Below are 11,952 nucleotides of genomic sequence, written 5' to 3'. Positions count from 1 at the left end.
GGAGGCTATCTTCTGGTCCTAGAAAGGCATACTTAAGATTTGTTGGAAGTGGCTTTAACTCAAGTTTAGGTGGTGAATCAATGGAAGGACAAAGTGGCGCACTTGCAATGGGAGGAAGAGGTTCAGGTCGGCTCTTCCAAGGAAGGGAACTCACAGGAGATTGATTGTCAAGTAAGATGTTAACTTCTTCTATGGCCTTGTCTATATCAAAGTTGTCAATGTCAAAATGGGCCAGACATGCCTCTAAGGGGTTATCTGCTAAGATATAGGGAAGGGCTTCCTCTACAAGATCATCCATTTTGTCAATTAGGCAACACTCGTCTTCCCTCACATGTTGGTCAGCGGCATGAAATACATTCAACTTAATTTTCATGTTCCCAAATGATATATCCATTGCCCCAGTTCTACAGTTAATACAGGCATTGGCTGTAGCTAAAAAGGGACGACCAAGAATCACAGGGATTTGTTTTTTTATGTTGGGCACATGTTCCATATCAAGGACGATAAAATCTACTGGAAAATAGAATTTGTCTACCTTGACAAGAACATCTTCAATCATCCTCCGTGGTATCTTCACAGATCGATCAGCCAATTGTAAGGACACCGAGGTAGGTTTTAATTCACCTAACCCAAATTTTTCATAGACTGAATAGGGTAGAAGATTCACACTTGCCCCTAGATCTAAAAGTGCTCGATCAATGGAGTTATCTCCTATGACACAGAAAATAGTGGGAGCGCCAGGATCTTTGAATTTTGGAGGGGTGTTGTGTTGGAGAATCGAACTTACCTGTTCAGTAAGTAGGACCTTTTTAGGCACATGTGTCCTAGATTTCCGCTTTTGGGTGCAAAGATCTTTGAGAAATTTGGCATAGGAGGGAACTTGTTTGATGGCATCAAGGAGTGGGAGGTTGATTTTAACTTGTTTGAAGACCTCCATCATCTCTTCTAATGAAGTTCCCTTCTTGCCAAAGGGAGAGGGTGCATTAAGTGCTTCAGGGAATGGAGCATTTGGAATGTGGGTTGTGGCAGATGGTGGACTAGCTGAAGAAGGTTTTGGATTTTCATGTGATACATTCTTCTCTTCTTCCTCTCCTTCCTTATTGTTACCCTCTCCAACCTTATTATCTATTATACGTCCACTCCTTAGGGTAGTCAAAGTATTAGCTTGCTCATGATTTAGTCGAGTTTCTTGAGCCACGTATTGTCCCCTAGGATTACTCATTGGTTGACTTGGAAGCTTACCTTCCTCTCGCTTGTTTAATGCATTAGCTAGTTGACCCATTTGGGATTCTAGCTTAGCAATTGATTGCGTGTGAGAGTGCAATAGTTGTGTGTTTGCCTCCAAACCTTGAAGGGCAGTCAACACCTTCTCCTCAAAGGCTGTATTTCTTTGGACTGGAGGAGGAGGATGCTGAAATTGGGTTGAGGGACGGTAGGGATGAAAATTCTGAGGGTTTTGAAAATTTTGGGAGAAGGGTTGGGAGGTATTAGAAGCTTGCTGCCTCCAAGAAAAATTTGGATGATTCCGCCATCCCAGATTATATGTATTGGAAAATGGATCATTACCCGATCTGGGCTGTGTTTGGGCAGCATTGATGTGTTCTTGCACGAGTTCGGAATATTGGGGTGCTGAGGGGCACTCATGAATTGGATGCGATGGGCTAGAACAGATAGCACACACTTGTGCTTGGGAAGAGCTAACGACATGTTCTCCTATCATTAGTTGGTCAATCTTATGGGACAATGCATCTACTTTGCTAGACAGGTCCATAGAATGACTTATTTCACAAATGGCCCCTTTTCTTTGAAAATTCGGGGATGCTTGACGAGAACATGAAGCATGGTGGAGGGAGTTTTCATTAAGATTTTCAAATAGTTGCCATGCTTCATGCTCATTTCGAAGCATGAAAGTCCCCCCGCATGCGGCATCAATCATCTGACGGTTTCGTTCAGTCAATCCGTCATAGAAACATTGCACTAGCTGATAAGTGCTGAATAATTTATAATTTAGTTATCTTTTCATAGCACTTATCAATGTTCTTAAACTAATAAATACATACTTTACCATAAAATTGAATAAACATTGAAATAAATTTAAAATATGGTAAGAGGTAAATAATTCTTTTCTCAAAACAGACTTTGAACTTGTCTCTCTCCTGGTTGTAATCTTTCATGAAAACATATAAGGAGGAGATTGTGTTGACCCGGTTTAGTAACCTGATGGAATTGTAATCAAGCTAAGGTTATGATTAAATAGGTTTTGGTCCTGACTCGATCGAAAGTTATAATTAATTATGTATGGGGCAAAAGTTTGATTAACCCTTTTTATTAGGTCACGGTCCGGTTTTTAGTCTTGTCTGGTCGAGTTCGATCTGAAGCAGCTCAGCAAGAATTAAATTTAAATAACATTGGGCTCGAGAACAATTTCAAGCAAATCAACGATCATGACCCACCTCAAATCCAAAGCCAATTCCCAACCAATTCCTTACCTGCCTTCATATAAAATTTATAATTTTAAAACAAAAATAATAATAATAATAATAATTGAATATCCATGATTCACTGTTCATATGAACAGTGTCCCGTGAAAACACTGTTCATATGAACAGTGTTACAAAAAAAAATATATAAAAACTAATCCCACTGTTCATCTTCTTCCTCCCTCCTTGCATCAAGGCCGTCCACCTTCCTCCCGTCAATCCCGCGTCGATCCGCCGCCCGTGCCAACCCCAGCCCATTCCAAGCTCCATCGCGATGAGGCCATCAATAGCCCGCACGCGGTGAACGCCGGTAATCCAGCCATCCCTCTGCCTCTTCATCCGCCTGCATCCCCGCCTCCGCACAGCCACCATCCCGGGCTCACAGATCACTCCCTTCCGTTCCAGCCACGAGCCCCATGCGGTGCAGCCAGCGACCGGATCTCCCGCCTCCTCTTCCGCCCGTGACGCCTCCGACCCAGCAATCACCCTCCACCCGAGCATCTGCAACATCTTTCCGTCCGGATTCATCCCTAGCACCAAGCCGTGATCGGCTCCCAACCGCCGGAAACCCAGCTCGGCATTCATCTACAGCTCAGTCCCCGGCTTCTCCGAGATCCAAATACTCCGCATCAGCACCTCCCATCGATCCCGCGGCCATCTCATCTTCTTCCCTCCACCTCCCGTCGATCTAGCGGCCGGCTTCATTTCCGGCCATTACAATCAAACGCTCCACGGATCCCTCCCAAGATCCAGCCACGCCATTGACGCCATTCATCCACTATAAAAGGAGGAGGGCGTTCGGTGGCAGGGGGGAGCTCGGTGGAGGAAAGAAACAGAGGATACTCTATTTCGGTGAAGAAGAAGAAGAAGAAAGCCGAGAGAAAGAAAAAAAAAAAAAGAAGAGAGAGGGGGGGAAAGAGAATAGTTGTGATATTTTGGGAATAATGGGAGGTGATCAATTTCATTTGAAGATGGGAGGTCATCCGGAAGCCATGCTCGGCTAAACATCTAATCTAGGGCTGGATGAAGCCCTAGCAATGTATCAGGGCATTGTAGTTCTTATTTTCTTTATTATTTTGGAGCTTGTTTAAATTATTATCTTCAATGAAATATTTTTTTATGATGTTTAAACTTTGAGCATGCCATTTACTATTCATGTTTGCTAAAATAGTCTAAGATGATCCATGCCTAGGAAGATGAGGTGTGCTGCATCCGAGATTAGCATACTTAGGTAGACACTTCATGCTACACCGAAGATGGATCTTCCTAACACTATGTATGCTTTTATTTTAAAAGGCTTGTAGCCAAAATTGCATGCCTCTCCAAAAGATAAAAATTAAGAACACAATCCTTGATGCAATGCTATGTGGTAGATTCCAAACCCTAGATCTATTTACTTTGATAAAATTTCAATTCGTACTCATAGATTAATTTAGTTAAATCAAGTTAGCAAATCCTTCTTCTTGATTTGTTTTTAAAAGAAAAATAACTTATTCTCCAATCCCTGTGGACCGACACCCGTAATCACTATCCTACAGGATACGTGCTATTGCGTGGTTTATTTTTGAAATTAAAAAGAACCGATCAATTTTTGGCGTCGTTGCCGGGGATTGCTAGTATAGTTATTTTTCCTATCATTAAAAAAAAATTTAATTAATTAAAAAAAACTTACAAAATATATATATATATAAAAATCATTTTCTATTATTGTTACATTTCTTATTTTTTTTTCTCGTCTACTAATTTTTTTTTTTTTAAATTTTCTTTTGATCTTATTTGATCAGAAATTGAAGGAAAAATCTGGGATGATCAAAAAGAGAACTGCTGGGCTATCAAAAAGGAATGCTTTGGAGGTTTGCTAAAAAAAAAATTTAAATTGCTGGGAAAATTCCCTTTGGTAACCTCTAAACCTTTCTTATTTAAATTAAGTATTAGCTTGAAATTTTGTGGTGATTGTTTGACTTTAATTTCAGCAAAAGTGTGAATGCATGCCTGATACACATACACCAATTAATTTGCACTTAGTAAGGGCAATCACCCCAACAAGATAAGAGCCGGATTTCATCACCGGACTCTTGCCCAATTTAGGTGAACTCAATCTCATATAGTGTCACTTTAATTAAAATCAATTAGACGTTGGCTCCTAGGGACATTCGAGCTCAATAGGATGAAGATCACCGAAAGTTGCACCAATTTCGCTCTGTGGCTTAGTTGATGTCTAGGCAAGCTTTGTCCCTATAAGGGAGACAGTTCATCTGTTCGAGGCAAGTGGGTTTTAAGTGGGACCTTTGCGAACGCATCATGACCCCTCCACTTACCTGGGAGCTTACCTGGTCAACTCGGTTCATTAGACCGGATTGGAGGCTTAGGTGCCCTCTTCAAACCAGTTAGGAGCTGTCTAGTGATTTTAGGATAAAGACTAGGATTGATATGCTTTTCTCTTTTATTGCATGCTTGATTGATCTAGGACTAGTGTATGCAAGGTAGTCGTTCTAGAGTACGAAACCTATTACCTTTTGACCCTGAAATAGAACGAACCCTTAGGAACATTCGAGCTAAGATCAAAACATTAGGATCATCCCCACCTCTTAAGATGGCTGAAGAACAACCCAAACTCCTGAGGGAGTACTTTACTCCCACTATTTACACTTCCCCATCTTGCATTCGATTACCTGAGGTAGCAGCTGTACAATATGAAATAAAGTCTAGTGTGATCCAAATGCTCCCATCTTTTTATGGGCTCACCAACGAAGACCCATACAAACATTTAGATGAATTTCTTGAGATTTGCACCACTGTCAAGATTCAGAACTTCACTGATGATGCCCTGAAACTTAGGTTATTCCCCTTCTCCCTTAAAGATAGAGCCAAACAATGGCTGAATTCTTTAGAAGCTAACTCGATTCGTTCTTGGGATCAAATGCAACAAGAATTCCTTAAAAAATACTTTCCTATAGGAAGAACGAACCAGTTTAGACGTGCCATTACAAGCTTCTCCCAAACCGAGGGAGAAGAATTTCATGAAACTTGGGAGAGATTTCGGGACCTAATCCGTAAATGCCCTCATCATCAAATACCTAAGTGGCAGCTAGTGCAATGTTTTTATGACGGTTTGACTGAACGAAACCGTCAGATGATCGATGCTGCATGCGGGGGGATTTTCATGCTTCGAAATGAGCATGAAGCATGGCAACTATTTGAAAATCTTAATGAAAACTCCCTCCACCATGCTTCATGTTCTCGTCAAGCACCCCCGAGTTCTCAAAGAAAAGGGACCATTTGTGAAATAAGTCATTCTATGGACCTGTCTAGCAAGGTAGATGCATTGTCCCATAAGATTGACCAACTGATGATAGGTGGGCATTACATGAACTCTTCCCAAGCACAAGTGTGTACTATTTGTTCTAGCCCATCCCACCTTATTCATGAGTGCCCCTCAGCGCCCCAATTCCCCGAACTCGTGCAAGAACACATCAATGCTGCTCAATCACAGCCCAGACCGGGTAATGACCCATTTTCCAATACATATAACCCGGGATGACGAAATCATCCAAACTTTTCTTGAAAGCAGCAAGCTTCGAACACTACCCAACCCTATTTCCAAAATTTTTCAAACCCTCAGAATTTTCAAACCCCACAAAATATTCATCCTTACCGTCCCTCGACTCAATTTCAACACACTCCTCCTCCACCCCAAAGAAACACAGCCTTTGAGGAGAAAGTGTTGAACGCCCTTCAAGGTTTGGAAACCATTACACAATTGGTGCACTCTCACACGCAATCAATCGCCAAGCTAGAATCCCAGATGGGGCAACTAGCTAATGCACTGAACAAGCGAGAGGAAGGAAAGCTTCCAAGCCAACCATTAAGTAATCCTAGGGGGCAATATATGGCTCAAGAAAATCAACTAAATGCAATTCATCATGAACAAGCCAATGCTTTGACTACCCTAAGGAGTGGACGTGTAGTAGACAATAAGATTGGGGAGGACAACAATAAGGAAGGTGAAGAAGAGGATAAAAATGTGTCAAATAAAAATCTAAAACCTTCTTCTTCTTCTTCAGCTAGTCCACCTTCTGCCAAAACTCATATCCCAAAGGCCCCATTTCCTGAAGCTCTTAATTCACCCTCTCCCTTTGGCAAAAAAGGAACTTCACTAGAGAAAATGATGGAGGTTTTCAAACAAGTGAAAATCAACCTTCCGCTTCTTGATGCTATTAGACAAGTTTCCTCCTATGCCAAATTTCTCAAAGACCTTTGTACACAAAAGCGAAAATCTAGGACACATGTGCCCAAAAAGGTCTTCCTAACTGAGCAAGTGAGTTCTATTCTCCAACACAACATCCCTCCGAAATTCAAAGATCCTGGTGCTCCCACCATCTCCTGTGTCTTAGGAAATAATTTTATTGATCGAGCACTCTTAGATCTAGGGGCAAGTGTCAACCTTTTACCTTACTCAGTTTATGAGAAGCTTGGGTTAGGTGAGTTGAAACCAACCTCAGTATCCCTTCAATTGGCTGATCGATCTGTAAAAACACCACGTGGGATAATTGAAGATGTTCTTGTCAAGGTAGATAAATTCTATTTTCCAGTAGATTTCATCGTCCTTGATATGGAACATGAACCTAATCCTAAGAAACAAATCCCCGTGATCCTTGGGCGCCCCTTTTTAGCAACAGCCAATGCGTGCATCAATTGTAGAACAGGGGTAATGAACATATCATTTGGGAACATGAAGGTAAAATTAAGTGTGTTCAATGCGGCCGACCAACCCGCGAGGGAAGTTGAGTGTTTTATGATAGACAAAATAGATGACCTCATAGAAGGAGATGCAAAAACTACCTCACTGTGTCTGGCTGAAGACAATAAACTTAGCGCTTGTTGGGAGGCAACCCAATTCTCTTAGATTTCTTTAAACATTGAGGACAATGTTAGGTTTAGGTTTGGGGGTATTTTTAAGTATTTTTTTCATTTTTTGTTTTGTTTGCATCTCTTGCATTCGTTTTCACTTCATAATGTCAGGTTTATCAAAAGAAATAAAAAAAATAAAAAAATAAAAATATTTTTTTAAAAAAATGTGTTCATTTTTTTATAAAATAATAATAATAATTAAAAAAAATTAATTTTTTTTTTTAAAAAAAACCCTCATTTCTATACATTAATGCGAGAATGCTAAACACACAAGGTATATAAAATCTAAAAAGCCCAATGACTAGTCGGAAGTAATACAAATTTAAGTTCTTTTCATTAAGTCTCTCTTAGGGAGTTGTAAGCTAATTAATACTTCGAAATTTCACTACACACTGGCCGACACTTCTAAGGTCTAGGCTCGACATTATATTGATCGTATAGTAGCAACCTTGGACCCTGATGAATCATACTTATCTAATCCAAAAAAAAAAAAAAATCATCAATAATAATGGATTTAGTCAGGAACATCGAAAAGAGCTACCTATTGTCAAAGGTCAGGTGGGCTTGTGATGAGGACTCTGAGCATAAGTCCGTAGGGGAGTCTTGATGCCCGACACCTTATACCAACTGGTGTGAGAGTTGTCGACTGATTGCTCGTTACACGGAGAAATCACCACAAGAGTAAAAGTGCACAATATATATATAAAAAGCAAAAAAAAAAAACTCTGTATTGACCTTGAAAAAGACAATAGTGTGAAAGCCGTCGTTGTAAAAATTTGAGTAAACTGGAATATTACAGATAAAGCCCGTGAGGTACTAAAGTAAATATCCACAACTCTCGAAATCCTGCAGATAAAATGATTTTGAATCAGTGAACAGGTCCTTTAGACCAATCCTTGGAAACTACTAGTCTTTGCAATATTTTGTTGATCTGAACCCTTAGCTTGTGTACGGTCCAGATTTCACCAAACACTCCAGTTTAAATAAGTCTTACAACTCACTAACGGAAACTTAATGACTTCAACTTGAATTGCATCTTAACCTAGGATTTGGGCTGACTTAGTAAATAAAACCATGTGTGCTTTGAAATTCTTATCATTTTTGTATCTTAAATTTGATTTAAAAAAAAGAGAAAAAAAAATTAATAATAACAATTATGATAAATGATTTATTGAAGTTTGTGGGTATCTTCACTGAAAATCCTCACGAGACTACAACTCGTCCACTAGGGTAACCTAGGGGTTTAAAGCCTTGTTACATATAGTAAATGTAACCGCGATGCCTGCGAAAGTGAGTTAAAATTCTTCTTTTCTAGTTTTATTTTGCTCGAGGACTAGCAAAACATAGGTTTGGGGGTGTGATAAGTGCTGAATAATTTATAATTTAGTTATCTTTTCATAGCACTTATCAATGTTCTTAAACTAATAAATACATACTTTACCATAAAATTGAATAAACATTGAAATAAATTTAAAATATGGTAAGAGGTAAATAATTCTTTTCTCAAAATAGACTTTGAACTTGTCTCTCTCCTGGTTGTAATCTTTCATGAAAACATATAAGGAGGAGATTGTGTTGACCCGGTTTAGTAACCTGATGGAATTGTAATCAAGCTAAGGCTATGATTAAATAGGTTTTGATCCTGACTCGATCGAAAGTTATAATTAATTATGTATGGGGCAAAAGTTTGATTAACCCTTTTTATTAGGTCACGGTCCGGTTTTTAGTCTTGTCTGGTCGAGTTCGATCTGAAGCAGCTCAGCAAGAATTAAATTTAAATAACATTGGGCTCGAGAACAATTTCAAACAAATCAACGATCATGACCCACCTCAAATCCAAAGCCAATTCCCAACCAATTCCTTACCTGCCTTCATATAAAATTTATAATTTTAAAACAAAAATAATAATAATAATAATAATTGAATATCCATGATTCACTGTTCATATGAACAGTGTCCCGTGAAAACACTGTTCATATGAACAGTGTTACAAAAAAAAATATATAAAAACTAATCCCACTGTTCAACTTCTTCCTCCCTCCTTGCATCAGGGCCGTCCACCTTCCTCCCGTCAATCCCGCGTCGATCCGCCGCCCGTGACAAGATCACTGTTAGTATAGTTTTTGCCAAGGCTTTTTAGGCCATTGACAATGTCAGTAAATCTAGTGAACATGCAAGTGATTGTTTCATTAGAATCCATCTTAAATAGTTCATACTTATGAACCAATATATTTATTTTGGATTCTTTGACTTGATTCGTGCCCTCATGGGTCACTTCAAGTCTATCCCAAATCTCTTTTGCAGAATTGCAAGTAGAGACCCTATTGAATTCATTCCTATCTAATGCACAGTAAAGCACATTCATTGCTTTGGCATTGAGTTGTGCCTTTCTCATGTCATGGTCATCCCAATCCTTTTCAAGTTTGGGTACAGTGACACCCTCTACATAGATGGATGGGATGTATGGTCCATTTAATATAATGGTCCACATCTCATAGTCTTGGGCTTGGATAAATATTCTCATCCTAGCCTTCCAATATGAGTAGTCGGATCCATTAAAGAATGGGGGTCTTTGGGTGGACTGACCCTCAATGTGGGAAGATCCAAATGGGGTTGTCATTTTGATCTTTTACTCTTAGGGTAGAAGAGTTTAGGCTCTGATACCACTTGTTGCCCAGATAGACAACCCAAGAGGGGGGGGTGAATTGGGTTTTAAAATAATTTTGCAATTAAAATGTTTGTGGATGACTAATTAATACTGTTGCAAGATGATTAATTAGTTGCTATGTGCTGTGAGTGAAATGAGAGTAAGAGAGAGAGACACAAGCAATCACAAACACAATGTTTTTATAGTGGTTCGGAGCTAACCCTTGCTCCTACGTCCACTCCCCAAGTCTCACTTGGGAATTCACTATAACCCCTCGGATTACAGCCGGTTGTTTTCCAAGCTCACAACCAAACTTGTTGTTTTACGAGGTCACAACGAACTCGGTCGGTTTTCTCAGGCTCACCGACTAGAACCACTCCGATTGTTTTCCTGGAATCACAATCGAACCCTTACACCGTTGGTTTCAACCTAGGCTCACCAACAAACCTATATACCCTTGATTCAATCAGGGGATTGAATCAAGTAAGGACAAGATGGAAAGAACAAAGACAAATAGAAAAACAGAGCTTCTAAAAAGCAGATATATAGCGATATTAATAAGAGTAAAGTTAAGAGCCCTCAAACACGTTTGAGTTGGAGAAGAGAAGGGCTTCTTGAACTTTGGGTCTCCTCTTGAAAATCTGGAAGACTTGAAGGCAGGAGGAGACTTCTTTTAATGCTGGAAAGAGTCGGTTGAATGGAGTTAATGGCCCTCTTCCTTCTTTTCCGTTGAAATCAGTTTGCAGAGAAAGGATGCTTGATTTCTTTGAGTGGAATGGTACTTCTCTGCCTTGCTATAGTCCTCTGTGGCTATTTAAGCCATCCCCCATGGAAACTAGCCGTTAGACACATTTTTCTGCCCGTTCTGCACACTCTGCACATCCTGACAATGTGTCCGTTGGGGTCGGAGTCGACTCGCGCGATCTGGAGTCGACTCGACTGTAACAGGAGTCGACTCATGCTTTTCTGGAGTCGGCTCGGCAACTGTTCCGAATTTGAATTAAAGTGACCTCCTCGACTGGGAGTCGACTCGACTTAACCCGGAGTCGACTCGCCAAAAACTGGAGCTGACTTGGCATTCTTGGAGTCGGCTCATCCCATAGAATTCATGGAGCTATTTTTTAACTTGGCCCACTCGAGTCGACTCGACAGTCCTGGGAGTCGACTCGGCGCTCAGAGCCCGAACTCCCTATCTTCTGTCTTTTGGCTCGTCCAGTCTTGGAGTCGACTCGAACTGTTCCGGAGTCGACTCGGCTCTCAGTTTCCGAAACTCAGTCTTCTGCCTTTTTGGTGTAGCGCTGCCTTGGAGTCGACTCGAGCTGTCTTGGAGTCGACTCGGCTCTCAGAGACAACAATTTGGTCTTCTGTCTTTTTGGGGTCGCGTTGTCTCGGAGTCGACTCGCGCATTGCGGGAGTCGACTCGGATCTCAGTGTCCGAAAACTGCTCTCTGACTTTTGCCTTGAATACAACTGAGAGTCGACTCTCGCTTTCTTTGGAGTCGACCTGCCAACCATCGGAGTCGACTCGCATTCCTCAGGAGTCGACTCGGCTCTCAGGGTCGAAACTTGCTCTCTGACTTTTTGTCTGTAACTCCCTGGAGTCGACTCAAACTACTCCGGAGTCGACTCGGTAAGCATCGGAGTCGACTCGCGCACTTCAGGAGTCGACTCGCTGACAGGTTTTAAATTGTGTCTTTCTGTTCATCTGTCTGTTCTCAGTCGGAGTCGACTCGTAATGTTCCGGAGTCGACTCGAGCCCGTGCCAGTGCTTCTGATACGCTTGGAGTCGACTCGTAATATCCCGGAGTCGACTCGAGTCTCAGACTTTGGTTCAAACTGACTTCTTAACTTATCCAAAATATCTTGAACCAAATCTAAAAACACTTAGACAAGATTTTCACTGAAACACTCGAT

The 11,952-nt window shown here is 40.8% G+C and overlaps 1 non-coding gene across 1 annotated transcript; it reads right to left on the bottom strand.

Annotated features, from left to right (window-relative positions):
• Positions 1-5,449: 5,449 nt before the first annotated feature.
• On the bottom strand, positions 5,450-5,555 carry LOC120107210 (small nucleolar RNA R71). The gene has a single exon (XR_005509112.2). It is a non-coding gene; the product is annotated as a small nucleolar RNA R71 (small nucleolar RNA).
• Between the last annotated feature and the right edge of the window lie 6,397 nt (positions 5,556-11,952).

Source organism: Phoenix dactylifera, chromosome 14 (assembly GCF_051530095.1).
Source record: "Phoenix dactylifera cultivar Ajwa chromosome 14, Ajwa_hap1_PhDact_Kaust_v1.1, whole genome shotgun sequence".
Classification (NCBI taxonomy): Eukaryota; Viridiplantae; Streptophyta; class Magnoliopsida; order Arecales; family Arecaceae; genus Phoenix; species Phoenix dactylifera.
This window is presented reverse-complemented; position numbering and strand designations above follow the sequence as displayed.